The following is a 14355-nucleotide window of genomic DNA, read 5'->3' as shown; positions in this document are numbered from 1 at the left end:
TACCACTGCTTTTACATCTATACTTATGTTTTTACTTCTAGAAACTTCAAAGGCAACTGGTTGACCCTGAAGACATACCAGTTATTGAACGCCTGACCCAAGAAGTCTTAATTCTCTAGGAAAAATTGCTTCAGTAGAATCCCAGGGTCAAGACATTTCTGGAAACTGAAGACAACAGGTACGTTATTGGAGTGTGACTTTATTTTTTATTTGAAACAAATTGTGAAAAGGCTGTCAGTCTCAGCCTCTTGTAAAGAGGACAGTTGATAGTATTTCATAGAGAGTCCTTGTGCTACAGTTTCCTGCAGTGGTCATAGCAGTCATAGGTGCCCCTTTCTGACATTTGAAGTTCTGAAAGAAGCAGTTCTTTTTTGGACACAGTCAGTTATCCCTCACCCTCATACATAAGTCACTCTCAACTGAATCCTCATGATCAGATCTCTCCCAATTAAGAGGAAAAAAAACAAACAACTAATGCTGCTTCTGCCCTTAATTCCTTCATAGACACTAATCCATGCCTAAGCTTTTCAATGCCAAACTTTGAAACTTCCCTTTACTTCCTGTCTCCCTTAGTATCTCTCTTAGTAAAAATTCCTCTCACTACAATCTGGCTGTTTTTTTTTTTTTTTTGGTTCTGGGTTTGAACTTAGGGCTTCATGCTTGCTAGGCAAGTGCTCTTCTGCTTGCCTATAGCCCTTTTTGCTCTGGTTATTTTGGAGATAGTGTCTTGCTTTTTGTCCAGGCCAGCCTGGATCTTGATCCTCCCATTTTAAGCTTCCTGACATTGCTGGGATGACAAGGAATACACCACCACACTCACCTTTTTCTGTTGAGAGGGATCTTGTAAACTTTTTGCCCCAGCTGGCCTGAAACTTCGATCTCCCTGATCTCAGCCTCCCAAGTAGCTAGGATTCAGATGTGAGCCTCTGGTGCTCAGCTCCAATCTGGGTTTTAACTTAAACAGATCTTGCTGGTTATACATTAGCAGAGATCATTATCTTTATAGCATATTTTATAACTCTCAGTGACACATGGGTGTGATTAATGAACGTCTTTTCCTCCCATGAGATAGTAACCTTTACCCAAGAATTAGAACAGAGCCTGTGCATAGAAGGTGCACAATAAGTATTTATTGAATGAATGAACACTGAAAACTAGGAAGTCCTATTTTATGTTTCTTTCTTGCCCATCTTTTTTTCCTCTTCATTTTCTTACCCTCTTTCCTATGCTTCTTCTATCTCTTTTTTCTTGCTCCCATGTTTGATTTTGGGTAGTAGGGATTTAAAAAATGTAACATGAGGATGAATGTAACATTAATTGAAAATGGTAAAATACTGTAGAAAGCTCAAGTAAGTCATAAGACACCCAGGAGGGTTTCAGTCATAGTGAATGTTAATGCATTGCGTTTGTCTCTTCCTCAGGATTAACTATGGCTTTATGTCTTACTTTGCCACTTGCATATCATTCTTTCTCTCTTCTTTCCTAAGTTGCTGCTGATGTTAGAAGGGCTCATGGATGAATGGAGTCAGATTAATGAGGCCTTAGAAGCCGAGAGACAGCTGTACAGCAGTCTGGTGAAGTTCCATGCCCATCCAGAGAAGGAAGAGAGTGACTATATTTTTTTAAAATAATTATTCCTTTCTTTTTGTTCTTTCTCCTATTCTTCTTTATTAAGAGCAGATGCATATAATATCAAACAGGAGAATAAAAGAAAGCCTCCCTCCTTTGTCATTTGTTGTGTGGATTGCTCTGAACTTTAGTTAATCTAAATCTTAGGTTAGGAATGGTACCACTTCCCATAGCTATAGTGAAGATTAAATGAGAATGCAGGTTAGGTGTCTAAAATAGCACCTTTCCCTGTAAACACAGTGTTTGTTCCTGTATTTTTCCCACTCTGTGTCCTGTTAAGGGTTGTGAAGTTCACTGATACTCATTTACTATCATTGACCATCACTGAAGAAAATAGATTCATTGGGATGGCTAATATCACCCCAAATCATGAATATTATCATGATGAATATATTTTCTTTTACTCTTAGTTTTTGGTTATGTGTATTATATCTTTTTGGTTCATTGTATGTTCCCTTCACTTTTTTTCTCATTTTACTTTCCTTCCTAGCCTGTTTTTCTTTCACAGTTTTTACTCTTTCATTAATCAGTTTCTTTTAATTTCCTGTTGAGTTATAAAAATATTTTCTTTCTATCTCAGGAAAATAAAGACAGAATAAAGGTAGGATAGGACCACATGTTTGTGTTACATTTTAAAGAGCCTGTGGATCTCGATTCTTTGTGAACTGGATAACTTTTCAGAGCACTGTCAAACTTGGTAACAATGAGAAAACTGCTATCTTCAACAGAAGCCTTGCTTAGCTCAGCCGTATTTCAGTTACAATTACTGTTTTCTGGATTTTAGTTTTTCAGACACTAATACTATAAAGAAAATTAATGAAATTTATCTTATGCTAGCTATAGGAGTATGAGATCAATCCTAGGAACAATAATTCTATGTGAGATTGACCTAGAATCTAGCCTGAAGGGGCAAGCCTTAAGAAAGGAGCAGGCCTTGCTAATTGCCCAGCAGTGAACACAGGTGTTACAACTAAGACTGCCTTCATTTACTATGTCCTAAAGAACAATTACTTTAGAAAGTCTCATGGCCCAGAGAGCCATTGCTGGCTCTTTGGAAACACATGTAGGCTTATTATAGTTGAAGGCTAATCCACTTTCCTTCCATGTGGCATGTTTAGTCAGTTCTGAGAGAGACCAAACTCTGCAGGTGGAACTGGAAGGAGCTGAGGTGTTACACAGTCAACTAGAAGTTCTTGGAAGATGCCTGGAGTGCCTAAGTAGGCTGGAGACCCCGGCTGCCATTGGAGGTGGGGAACTGGAAAGTGTGCGAGTTCATCATAAGCATGCCTTCTGAGCACTGGTGGGTCAAACTACAGCCCAGGATGGAAAACCTTACTTACACTAACCGGACAGAGCCTTGTCTGACTTGGCAGAATTAAATGGTGACTTACTAATGATAGAACTGGTACAAGTAGCATCAACTACAAAGTGAAACTCACTTTAGTCTACCTGTATCTCACTGTACATATCTCTCTCAGTTAAATGGTGGAGATAACAAAGTATATTTGTACATTTTAAATAATTCAATTTTAGTTTTTCCACACATACTCATTCTTTTCCCTAGCCTCTCCCTCTCAATCCTTCATCCCTTGTATGGGCCAATAAAGTTTATTCCTTCCCCTTTCACATTCCATTTCATATGTTCCATATCATGTCATAAATGCATGTGTGTGCATTATTTCTGGCATTTAATCAACTTCTGCTCTTTGAGTGAGAGCAATTTTTAATGAAATGAAGTAAAAATTTCAAGATGAGATAGAGAAAGATTGAGAGTGTATAAGAATGACATTGTAAAACTGCTATAATCCTTCTCAGAAGGTAATCAAAATCAGAAGGGTAGTCTTGGGCCAAATTAAAGAGCAGAGGCAGAGACTATTAAGGTATCTCTTATATTGTTTCAGAACTGACTGTTGAATGACACAGGAAGAATTAGATTGGTGCACATGAAATTCTATTTAAAAATTTTTTATTGATTCCTTTAGGTTTCTTTAAACCAAGGGGTTGCTATTTAATCAGAAAATGACTTCAAGAAAGGTCTTATAGTCAGAATTCTCTATGTAGAAAGATAATTCCCAGTGTAATATCCCCCTTAAAAATCAGTGTTTTACCAAGTATCTCATCATAAGCAGAGAAGAGTATTGCTTCTATATTTCCATTTGATGGTGGAACTAGGTGAAATCCTTTATTTTTCACTGTTAATGTGCATACATTTCTCCAGATTAAAATAGGTAATCAACTTTAGGCTTTTAGGTGCATGATAGTTTACAATGAAGTGTCACAGATCTGTGTTTGTAGAATTTAGTCATTGTCTCAGTGCTTTTCTGTGGCAATGGGATAAGTGGAAGGAAGGGCACTGGAGAGTATATTCTGGTATCTGAAATGTCATGAGTGTTGAGTAACCAAGATTACTGTGGAGGCTTGTGGGTTTAGTACTGTAAAGTTTCTTATTTCTGTGGGATATGAATGACCTAGATTAGAAGCTGAGATTTCAGTCACTTTTAACATGGCATTAAGGGTTTTCTAGTATCCTAAGTGTCCTTTCTAAGCTAGGTGGGCACAGTGGCTTTTCTTTTCCCTTCTGTTTTTTACATTATACTTGTTTCTTTCACATTCATTTGTTGACCTGCCTTTCATTACTTTCTAAATTTTATTAAAGATTCTATAACCATCAGAATTAAAGTCAAATTAAAGTGGACAGGAAGAAAATGTTGTACTGGAGAATCACCCTGGAATCTTCTGATTAAGTAATTTGCAAAGATTGATGGACATAAGCCTTTCTTTTAATGGATTATGCCATTCCAGGATTTTTATGTTTTGTTTGTATTAAGGACTGAATTCAGAACCTGAATCTAAGCAAGCACTCTATCTTTTGAGCCAAGTCCCCAGCACTTTTGTTTTTGAGATAAGAGTCTCACAGTTTTGCCTGGACTGGCCTCAAAATCTTGATCCTTCAATGTCTACCTACTAAATGGCTGGGATTATAGCTGTATATCACCACACTCAGCTCCTTTTCAGTTTTTATAGCCTTTAGGGGAACAGGGAATCACTTAAGTATAAGCAGAACCAACTACTTTTCTTAGTGTTCCCATTTTAAGAGACTTTCCTGTACAAAACTTTAAGTAACTTACTCTCCCAAGTAAGGAAGAGGGTAAAGAGTTGAGCTGTAGAAATGTCAGCCTATCAAAGACTAGTCTGTTTTGTCATTGCAACTGGGTATTTAGGAAATATCTTCCTTTATTTTACAAATAGTCCAAGGAAACTTTCTGAATTTTTCTGTTAAATTTCAACAATTGGTGATTCTTGGGTTCTAATGGCTCATAGTGATTCCATTAATTTACAGAAATTACTGCTTTTGGTCAATCTGCTTCAAGAATAGATTGATGAAAGGAGAAATTAAGAGTTCAATCTTGATATCATAAGTGGGACTAAAATCTGGTACTTTCTAGTTTTGATATCTGAAACTAGTCTTGCAAATAGTTCTACCTAGAGAAGGGAGCTTGGTGGTCTAGCAAGTTTATGTGATAATTTGATACCAGATTAAAGAACACAATTATGATTTTTTTCTGTAACCCACAGATTGATGGTGCTGTGATTAGACAAATAATTGATATGATCATATTTACCATGAGTTAACATGGTTCCATCATCTCTGAAGAAGCACAGAATTGATTCCTGGATTATTTTACCTTTTTCAGGCATTTTCCAACATTACAGTAATTTTAGATAAAGTATCATGTGCATATAGAAGCTTGTGCTTATATAAAAATAGTTTTCCTCCTTTTTTTCAAAGTTCATTTTGCTCTGATTATTTTGAAAATGGGGGGGTCTCATGAACTATTTATTAGGGCTGGCCTTGAACCATGATCCTCCTGATCTCAGCCACCCAAGTAGCTAAAATTACAGACATGAGCCACCAGCACCTGGCTTGGATAAAAATATCTTGAAAGAAAAATAATGAAGTAAATTTTTACTTAGGCCTTGCTTAATTAGAAACATAGAACTTAAATTTAGAAAACACATACTGATAGATTTCATTTGTTTTACTTTTCCTTTGAATAATAGTAAATATCACAGAAATAGTTGTAAAAGATCAGAGTAGATAAGTCTGTAATTTTTAGAACTGTAGAACTGAAAAGGACTTCTAAGAATTTAATGAGTGAAATGGAAATCCTTAAGACATATTTTCCCTTAAACTTTTTTCTATTACAGGTTTTTTGTTTTTGTGGAGCTTTATACATGCTAGGCAAGCACTGAACCAATGAGCCAAATCCCCTTTTCAGGTTTAAATGATTTGAGTTATTATTGAAATCTGATGATTTTTTATCAGTATCAATCAACATTTGACTTATGCCCTCTTTTTAGCAATTTATTCAAGTTAAAACTTTTCTGAAAAGGCACAATTGGGCTATTTTAGTATGTCAGCCTTTTACATTGATAGAGTATAATCTCATCTACTTTTTTCCCCACCTCCATCCCATCTATCTCCACATGTCTCTTCATTCAGTTGTGCACAGTAGCCGTATTTTTAGTACCTCTAGTCTTAGGGAAAATACATTTTTCCTTGTTCGTATTTTCTTAAATATTTTTCAGTTACATTTTATATGGTAAGAGATATATTATGGATGAAGAAAATTTTAACCTGGATAGGTTCCCAGCCACAAGAAGTAATTTCCTCAGAAGGTTCTTTGGTATATTCAGCTTACACTGCTTATACAGTGACCTCTGTGGAAGTTATACACAAAAGTCCTATGGCTTGTATGCTCCTAATTCAGCACCTAGATCATAAGTTGGACATATAGCTTCAAAATATTTCAAGAAAATTGATTGCAGTTCTTTCTACTTTGATCTTTGAGCTGGAGCAGGAATCTTTTGATGAGGGAAAGTAGTAGGAGATCACATTATACCAAAAAATTGTCCCTTTCTCAGAAGTGACAGTCTACTGACCTACTTAAAATTCCTTTCCTTTGGGTTGTCACTCTTAGAACAACTTTAGAACTTTTGCTTTCCTTGAACTAGTATTAGAAAACTCTATTTCCCATTGTTTGGATAAAGTCACTGCTTTCAAGTTTCTTGGTCTTTTTATATGAAGAGCCCCAGAATCTTCACATGTGAAATTGCTGAAAAAATCAAGTTGTCTCTTCAACAATGGTCCTAAGTAGTACTTTGCAGTCCTACAGCCAGTGTCTTGCAGGGTAAGGTGACAAATTTCCTATGAAATTGGGAAAAACATTAGTTACACACTTGAAATACATTTTCCATTTTGCCTTGAGGACATTGTATGAGTGGTAGAATAAGTGAAATTAGTTTGCTTTTTCAGAACTAATATTCTGTGAGATGCAAGACATATTTTCTCATTTCTCTTATGTTAAAACTCAGAAAGCTTTTCTTTCATAGTAGAACAATTTGTACTATGGGAAAAAGCTGCTGAAAACATGGAGCTTACATATGGCAACACAAAATGAAAAGTAAAGAATGAATCAGTAGGTGATACATTGGGGTTATTTCTATAGGGTCATAGTTTCTGAGTCTTAATGTATTTTGTAGTATTGATTTAAGCTTCTTCCTCACCATTTTCAGCAATAACTGCATTAAAACATTTAATTATGATTAGAAAACAAACATATTGCTTTTATTTAGTCCAAGTATTCATAGAAGGTAAGTCCTCAACTTTTTTCTGTATACTCACATGAGCCAGGATGAGTTTCCCAAATAGTATTATCTTTTGCCTACAACACAGAATGGGAAGTGGAAGTGAGACACAAAACTATAGAACTGACAATGCTAATTTTACCAGATTTCAAATAATAATAATTAAGCTTGTAAAGTGATATACTCATTATTCGGTTTTTTTTTGCAAGACAAAATATACTTTATTTTGACAGCAAATGCACATAGTGCTGTAGGTAAGGCATGCTACTAGGAATCTGCATATCATCAAAGACCAGTATGGAAATAAATGGGAATGAATACTGTTTCTTAATTCTTGAAGATTTCATTCATGTTGAAGAGAATTTGTGTCCACCTATTCCAATTGCAATATTATGCTATATCTACTTATTCAGCTACTTATGCCTCTAACCAAGAGCTCAAAGGCAAGGAAAAACTTAACTGTACTCAGAAGTCACTTCTCATGTCAACAGAAAGATTACACTAATTCAACCGAGGCAAATTTCCTTTCTAGACAACTTGGAAATTGAATGTAAAAACATCCATTCACTCATTTGAACAATTAGCCAATTTTACTGTCATTCATTCCAAAAGGAAGTATTAGGATACCTAGAAGTAGTTTAGATAAAGAAATGTTTCCATTTTAAATTTATCATAAATTTTGGGCTAAAATAACATCCAAGTTAAACTGGATCCTTTCCTATTTGAGGATACCAAGTAGTATGATGTCAGTAACTGAACTTCTAAGGAAGAGCTGAAAAAATAATGCTAATGAGAAATCTAGTGCAAAACCAAGAGAAAAGGTTGAAATGTCTTGTAAAGCAGTGTTTTTCAATAAGCTGCTTCATTTCCCCCTCCTTTAAAAACAGGTGCAGATCAAATACTTTCTGTATGGATGCACACTGACATTCTGTTTTCTAAATGAAATACTGTGTATTTAAACATGCTTTCATTTACACAATATACTGTCAATTTAGTTTAAGAAAAAAGCACAACTACTACTATGAAAATTACTTTATCAAATACCCTGCTTTTTTATAAGGTGTTTTTAAAGCAACACAGGACCAAAAACATCCAACTATTACTTTTATTTATATTACCATGCTTAAGTTACATGGAAAAAGACAACCAAGCAGTTCTGCCCCATTTCAGAAAAACTTTCTAATCAACAATTATGTGGTGACAAGTATCTAGGAATGGTGACATCTTTGGGTCAAGACTGACAAGGAAGAATGGGCTCTGGTGCTACGGTTCATCTCCAACAAGAATATGGCACACTGGCCACCACAAGCCATGCTAACACTGAGCCTTTAGCTCTGGGCACAGATTCGGATCTCTTCTCTGAAGCTAGCAAATCAAGTGAAATAATTGGGTTTAAAAAAAAGTTTTAAAATGAAGCCCAAATAAGTTTAAAAACCATGCTCTTGACATACTCTTCATTCAAAATTTACATAAAATACACTTTTTCACTCTAATAGCCCCAATTTTTTCCCTCACATAGCCAACCATGTAGCTGTAGACAACTCTTCTACCTCAAGATGTAAACAAGGGAAAAAAATTAACGGCATCTGCATAATATTCTCTCTACACACTGCTGCTGGATGGAAAATACAAAATTAAAAAAAGAAAGGTTCCATCTTAGATTCTCACAACCTCTTGTTCCGCAGTTCATGAATCCGACTCTGATGCTAAGGTGACAGTGTATGTAAGTAGGTTTTTGTTTTCAGTGAAGGAAATCTGGGAAAAGATGGATTTATCTCTTTTTCTTCAAGAGTTATCTGATGGTACATGCTCCTCAAAGCCCTCACTCTCTCCAACTACAGCACGTTCCAGGATCACAGGGCCTTCCTTATAACGCTGGAGGTCTTCGATGGCAAACTCATAGTTCCATCCCAGTTTGCTGTTGCAGTTTTTGCAGCTCACATCTCGAACCATGTGGCGGCCAGTGAGCATGACCCGATCTTGAACTTCACTGTACTGCAGGTTAACTACCTTGTTAAAAAGAAATGCTCTACCAGTGGCACCTGTAAACCGAATGGAGATGAGTTCTGAGCGGTTAGTCAGTATTGTATCACAGTTTGCACAAGAAAACAGACGGGTACCACCTATACAATCAAGGAAAATTCTGCCCATTTTGATAGCTGAAGTTCTAAAAACCCGCACACGAGCGAGTGTAGAATAAAGGAGGCGCAGGGGCATGCCACCCTCCCACCAGCAACAGAGGGCAAAGGGCGGGCCGCGCGACCCGGCGCGAGGTGGGCTCGCAGGGCAGCTGACAGGGGAACCCGTGTAGCCCCCGCCCGCAACAGGTCCAGCTGATCGCGACCACGTGACAGCCGCCGGCCAATCACTAGGCGCCATGCAGCGAGCGCGGCGGCAGCGGGGCCTTTTCCGTCGCAACAAACTCGGGCCAAACAGCTGGGCGGGCGCGGGCTCCCGGGCCTGCAGCACTGGCCAGCTGCACATCCGTCTCCCCCACGCCCTGGGATCAGCAGGGCAGGAGTGATGGACGTTCATCCTGCAGGACAGAGGCAGGCATTGACCCCGCCTGGCAGTGCCTGTGGGGCCGGGCTGCGGCGGGGTCCCCCAAGGCCAGGACATCTCCCAATTAACTTGGGAGTCCCCAAGGCCAGGGACTCCGCGTCCGGCGAGGTGGTAGGGCGGCCCCGGAGCGCAGGCCTGCTGGCCGACCCGAGCGCGCCCCCGACGCACAGGCGGGGACGGCGGTGGGGGCGGGGCGACCCAGGCAGTGAGAGGGGAGGGAGGGTGAGTCGCAGGACAAAACTGTCCTCCGACGGGCGTCCCGGTGTCGCGGCGTGTGCGGCCTCTGCGGGAGGGCACGACGCTAGGCACCAAGGAGGGCGGCAGGCCGGCCCAGGGAGCGGCGGGGTGGCGGCTGTTGTGCGGGTCGCCTGGCTGTGCGCGGCGGGGTCGAGCCAATGGCGGCCGCAAAGCTGGAGCCTCACAAAGAGGAGCTAGCTGCCAGGCCGTCGGTCCGCAGCCCCAGGCCTAGGGCGGCCTCACTGGGACCCCACGGAGGAGCGCGGCGAGGAAGAGGCACTTCCTGCCTGGGCCCCTGCCCTGGGCCTCTCCTATACTCATTATTTGTGTGTTATTTTCCCTTTTTTGTTATTTAAAGTCAAACCCCAGAAATAAATTTTATTATACTGTGTTCCTCTTGCTGATGCTGGGAGGATAAAGTAGAAAGTTCAACAACATCAGAAAAATGTTTGATCTAAAGTAGTATGAAGAGTAGGAGTTTTAAATTCATGAAACAAGTTGGCTTCCTTGTCCCAAAAGGACTCCTAATTGTGTAGCAAATGCTTGGTGACTTGTCTTTAGTGTAGAATGTGAGTGTGCGTTGCTGCTGTTTTGCACTTACCAAAGTCATTGCTCTGATCTTGACTTCTCAATCTGTAAACTTCAGTGGCATGTACATATACACATATGTTATAAATCATTAATTTCTATCTACATCCATAAAGTAGAATTAGTTTAATAATAAAAGCAACTTTACTTGCTTTCATCACTTAAAATTTTGTGAGCTGTTGAGAAAAGCTAAAGTGATACATAATAAGTTCAAAGGAAGAAAGAAGTGGTATGTTAAATGGTCAGAAACATGGCGTCAAATTATGTTCAGGACTTTCCCCACCAAATTAAGCTGTATATTTTTCTGTGGAAGTTCATTTCTTAATAGAACTGTGCTGTTAATATTTATGCTGAAGTAGGGAGTGTGGTTTTTTATATATGTGTTAAACATTCGCCTACTTTAATTGAGACAAAAATTGTTACTAATCCAATAAAAGTATAAGTGGCCAACAGAAACTGTTTGGTTTTGTTCTTAAATGATGTATGAAAAAAGAAGTAGGGGAAGCTCTTACCTTTTTTCTTTTCCTTTGTAGGAGAATTATTCTATTTATCATTGTATTAAAATTCCAAGCCAAAGTAAGGCTCTGTGGAATGAGTATTTATTTAACTAAAGGAAGGAAGAAGAAAAAGCTTGAATTTTTTTCCTCTGAAAGAAATGAGAATAAAGAAACAGGCTTGCCCTTTCCCCAGAAAAGTAAAATGGGCTACTTTACCTTTAAAGTCCTTTCTTGCTGTTCCTGCTGCAGGAGAGCAGTAGAAAGCAGGAGAGATTTGAGGATCCTAATACTATGGTGGGTGGGTGGTGCTATCTCTTTAAATGTTCTTATAAAGGTCTGCTTCTTGTGTTACTTGAGGAAAAGAGCCCATAAGCAGGAAGAATTCCTTGACATTACAGAATTATAACACTACAGAATAGATATAATGGGCATATTTTCTGATCCGTGTAGGACAGTCCTAATTTATACATGTCCTGGTTAGTTTAGGTGACTAGTTTTTTGAATAACCATCCTTTGGGAAAAGTAGAAACTTTCCAAAAATCCTGTTGGGATTGCATACCCTGAAAAGTAATTTCAGTCATAATTTAGGAAAGTTGCTTTCTAGTGTTCATGCTGGATGGTCCTCTAAGCTACTAAAGAGATGTTGCCATTTGAGACAAAAGAACACCATGAAGGAACTTGACTGCAGAGAGTAGCTTTCTACTACTTCTGTTCCAAGACCAGCATCTGTTCAGATAAATAATTTTCTCAGCAGAAGCTATGCAGAACTATATAGAATCTTGAAAGCTTTTTCATGGTCCTAAAAGGAGTGGATGCAGGTAAAACTGCAGTTTGATAAGACACCCTTTTTCTTTGATTCTTTCATAACATCATAACACTAAGCATGCCATCAGAAGTTGGCTCATAACATGAAAATGTGAGAGTTAAGATAATAAGCACATGGCAGAGTGTCTGGGAATGAAAGTGAGATGGGCCAATGGGATTGGACTTTGAGCACATGATAAAAGCGAGAGCACACAAGGGAGGGGTGAGGATAGGTAAGACACCTAAAAAATTAGCTAGCATTTGTTGCCCTTAACGCAGAAAAACTAAAGCAGATACCTTAAAAGCAACTGAGGCCAATAGGAAAAGGGGACCAGGAACTAGAGAAAAGGATAGACCAAAAAGAATTAACCTAGAAGGTAATACACACGCATAGGAAATTAATGTGAGTCAACTCCCTGTATAGCTATCCATATCTCAATGAGCAAAAACCCTTGTTCCTTCCTATTATGGCTTATACTCTCTCTACAACAAAATTAGAAATAAGGGCAAAATAGTTTCTGCTGGGTATTGAGGGGGTAGGGGAGAGGGAGGGGGCAGAGTGAGTGATAAGGGAGGGGGTGGGGGCAGGGGGGAGAAATTACCCAAGCCTTGTATGCACATATGAATAATAAAATAAAATAATAAAAAATATAAAAAAAAGACATATTGATGTTGTGTAACACAGAATCCAGCCCCTCCTTCCAAGAAAATTTTGTGGAGATTTTCTTTTTTAGTTTCTACTATGAAAACATCAGGGTTTACCCTGAAACACCAAGTTGTAATATAATATTAAATATACTTTTCCTCTTTCTCTCCCTCCTACATCCTAGTTTTAGTAACATACCTGCCTCCTTTTTCTCCATTAAGAAGGGAGATAGACAGTCTATCTGAGTTCTGTGCCTAATGTCTCTAAATCACACCAGACAGGTTATTCTGGAAGCTCCAAGTCTTCAGGATTCTGAGAAATCCAGCTTACATGCATAGCTGACTGCGAATCCCTGAGATTATGAATTGCTCATTCTCTTTCCCTTTTTTAGCTTAGCATTCTTAGTTCTGTGCAGCTAAAAATCACCTGTAGAGCCTGCATAAAAATGTACAGAGTGTCATAGATTTGAGGAGTCACAAGTTGGTAAAAGAATTTACTTAGTAGGGGAAAGTAAACATATATTAAGACACCATTAAAAGTGGATAGAATGGCAGGACAAATGAGCATAGTGGCTGAGCTAGGGCTGAGAATAAGTTTTATACCTCAGTCAATTGGCTGTCTCTTTTTTTGTGAACTTTACTGATTTATTGCCTCTTCCTTGGATCATAGTTTGAATTTCAAGCATGTGGGAATATCTCCGTTTTTACTTCTGCATTCCAGATTTCAAGGCATGGATTTATTTTTTTGGCCCCTCCAAAGTGAAAATTTATATGAAACTCATGCAATAAATCAGGTATAGGAGTCAAACTTTATGTTGTGGGGCGACGATTAGGCTTAATTTCATCTGTTTTATAGATTACATCCTAGTATCTCAAAAAAATGTTTTTCAAGCTGTTATTGGTAGAAGCTATACTTTGCAGAATAAAATACAAAACAAAACACAACAAAAGTAATTAAAAACCTAACTCATTTGACAGATAAGCACTTCCTAGAGTATTTTTAGTGGGTTTGATTATAAATGTTCCAGATGGACCAAAAGTTTAATGACAAAAGACTAGAATAGCTATAGTTAAAATATTGAAAAACAGCTTAGCAACTGAAAGACCTATTTGTAGATTTTTTTTAAAGTTTGTATTTTGAAATAATTTTTATAAAGTTTTGAACTTACAAAAATTTTTGATAAAATAAATAATCAAACTTTAAGGATAAGCCCCCAATTAAGCTGTCAAAATAACAACTTGAGTTTTAAAATTGTCAATTTATTTTTAGTTCCAGTCTGAGAGTTAATTTTTGAATAATATGTAATTTAGTTAGACCTGATTGAGATAAGACAACCAGTTGTTTTTGGAAGAGACAGCAGCTTTTACATATTTACAAAAATAACACATATATATCAGTGTATTGATTTACAGTATTTTCAGATAGACATTTTAGCCACAGATTAATTATAATTTTCCCTAAGGGGTAACAAGATAGCACAGAACCCCTAGTGCCATCATGGCAGAGATGGCTACTGTGGGGTTGGGCCACTGGAGGAGGCATGGCAGAACCTGCCATGGTGGCAGCATTTCTCCACTCCCTTCTGCTGATTCTGTGACCATGTGATTTTTCCAAATGGTTTTCAGATGGAATCTAAAGCCATGTTACATACAATGCACAAGAACAGAACAAACAAATGAGATATTTTTTGTCTTTTGTTTGGGCCTTTAAAGGCCAAAGGTGATAGAACCAGCTTAAAGGGCT

At 38.1% G+C, this 14355-nt stretch overlaps 2 pseudogenes; one reads left to right on the top strand and one right to left on the bottom strand.

Annotated features, from left to right (window-relative positions):
• LOC109678447 (myomegalin-like) overlaps window positions 1-14355 on the top strand; it is a 51450-nt pseudogene that overhangs the window by 4091 nt on the left and 33004 nt on the right.
• On the bottom strand, window positions 8270-9538 carry LOC141420762 (protein yippee-like 5 pseudogene; annotated as a pseudogene).

This window comes from Castor canadensis, chromosome 2 (genome assembly GCF_047511655.1).
Source record: "Castor canadensis chromosome 2, mCasCan1.hap1v2, whole genome shotgun sequence".
Lineage (NCBI taxonomy): Eukaryota > Metazoa > Chordata > Mammalia > Rodentia > Castoridae > Castor > Castor canadensis.
The sequence above is the reverse complement of the archived record's forward strand: the minus strand, read 5'-3'. Positions and strand labels throughout refer to the sequence as shown.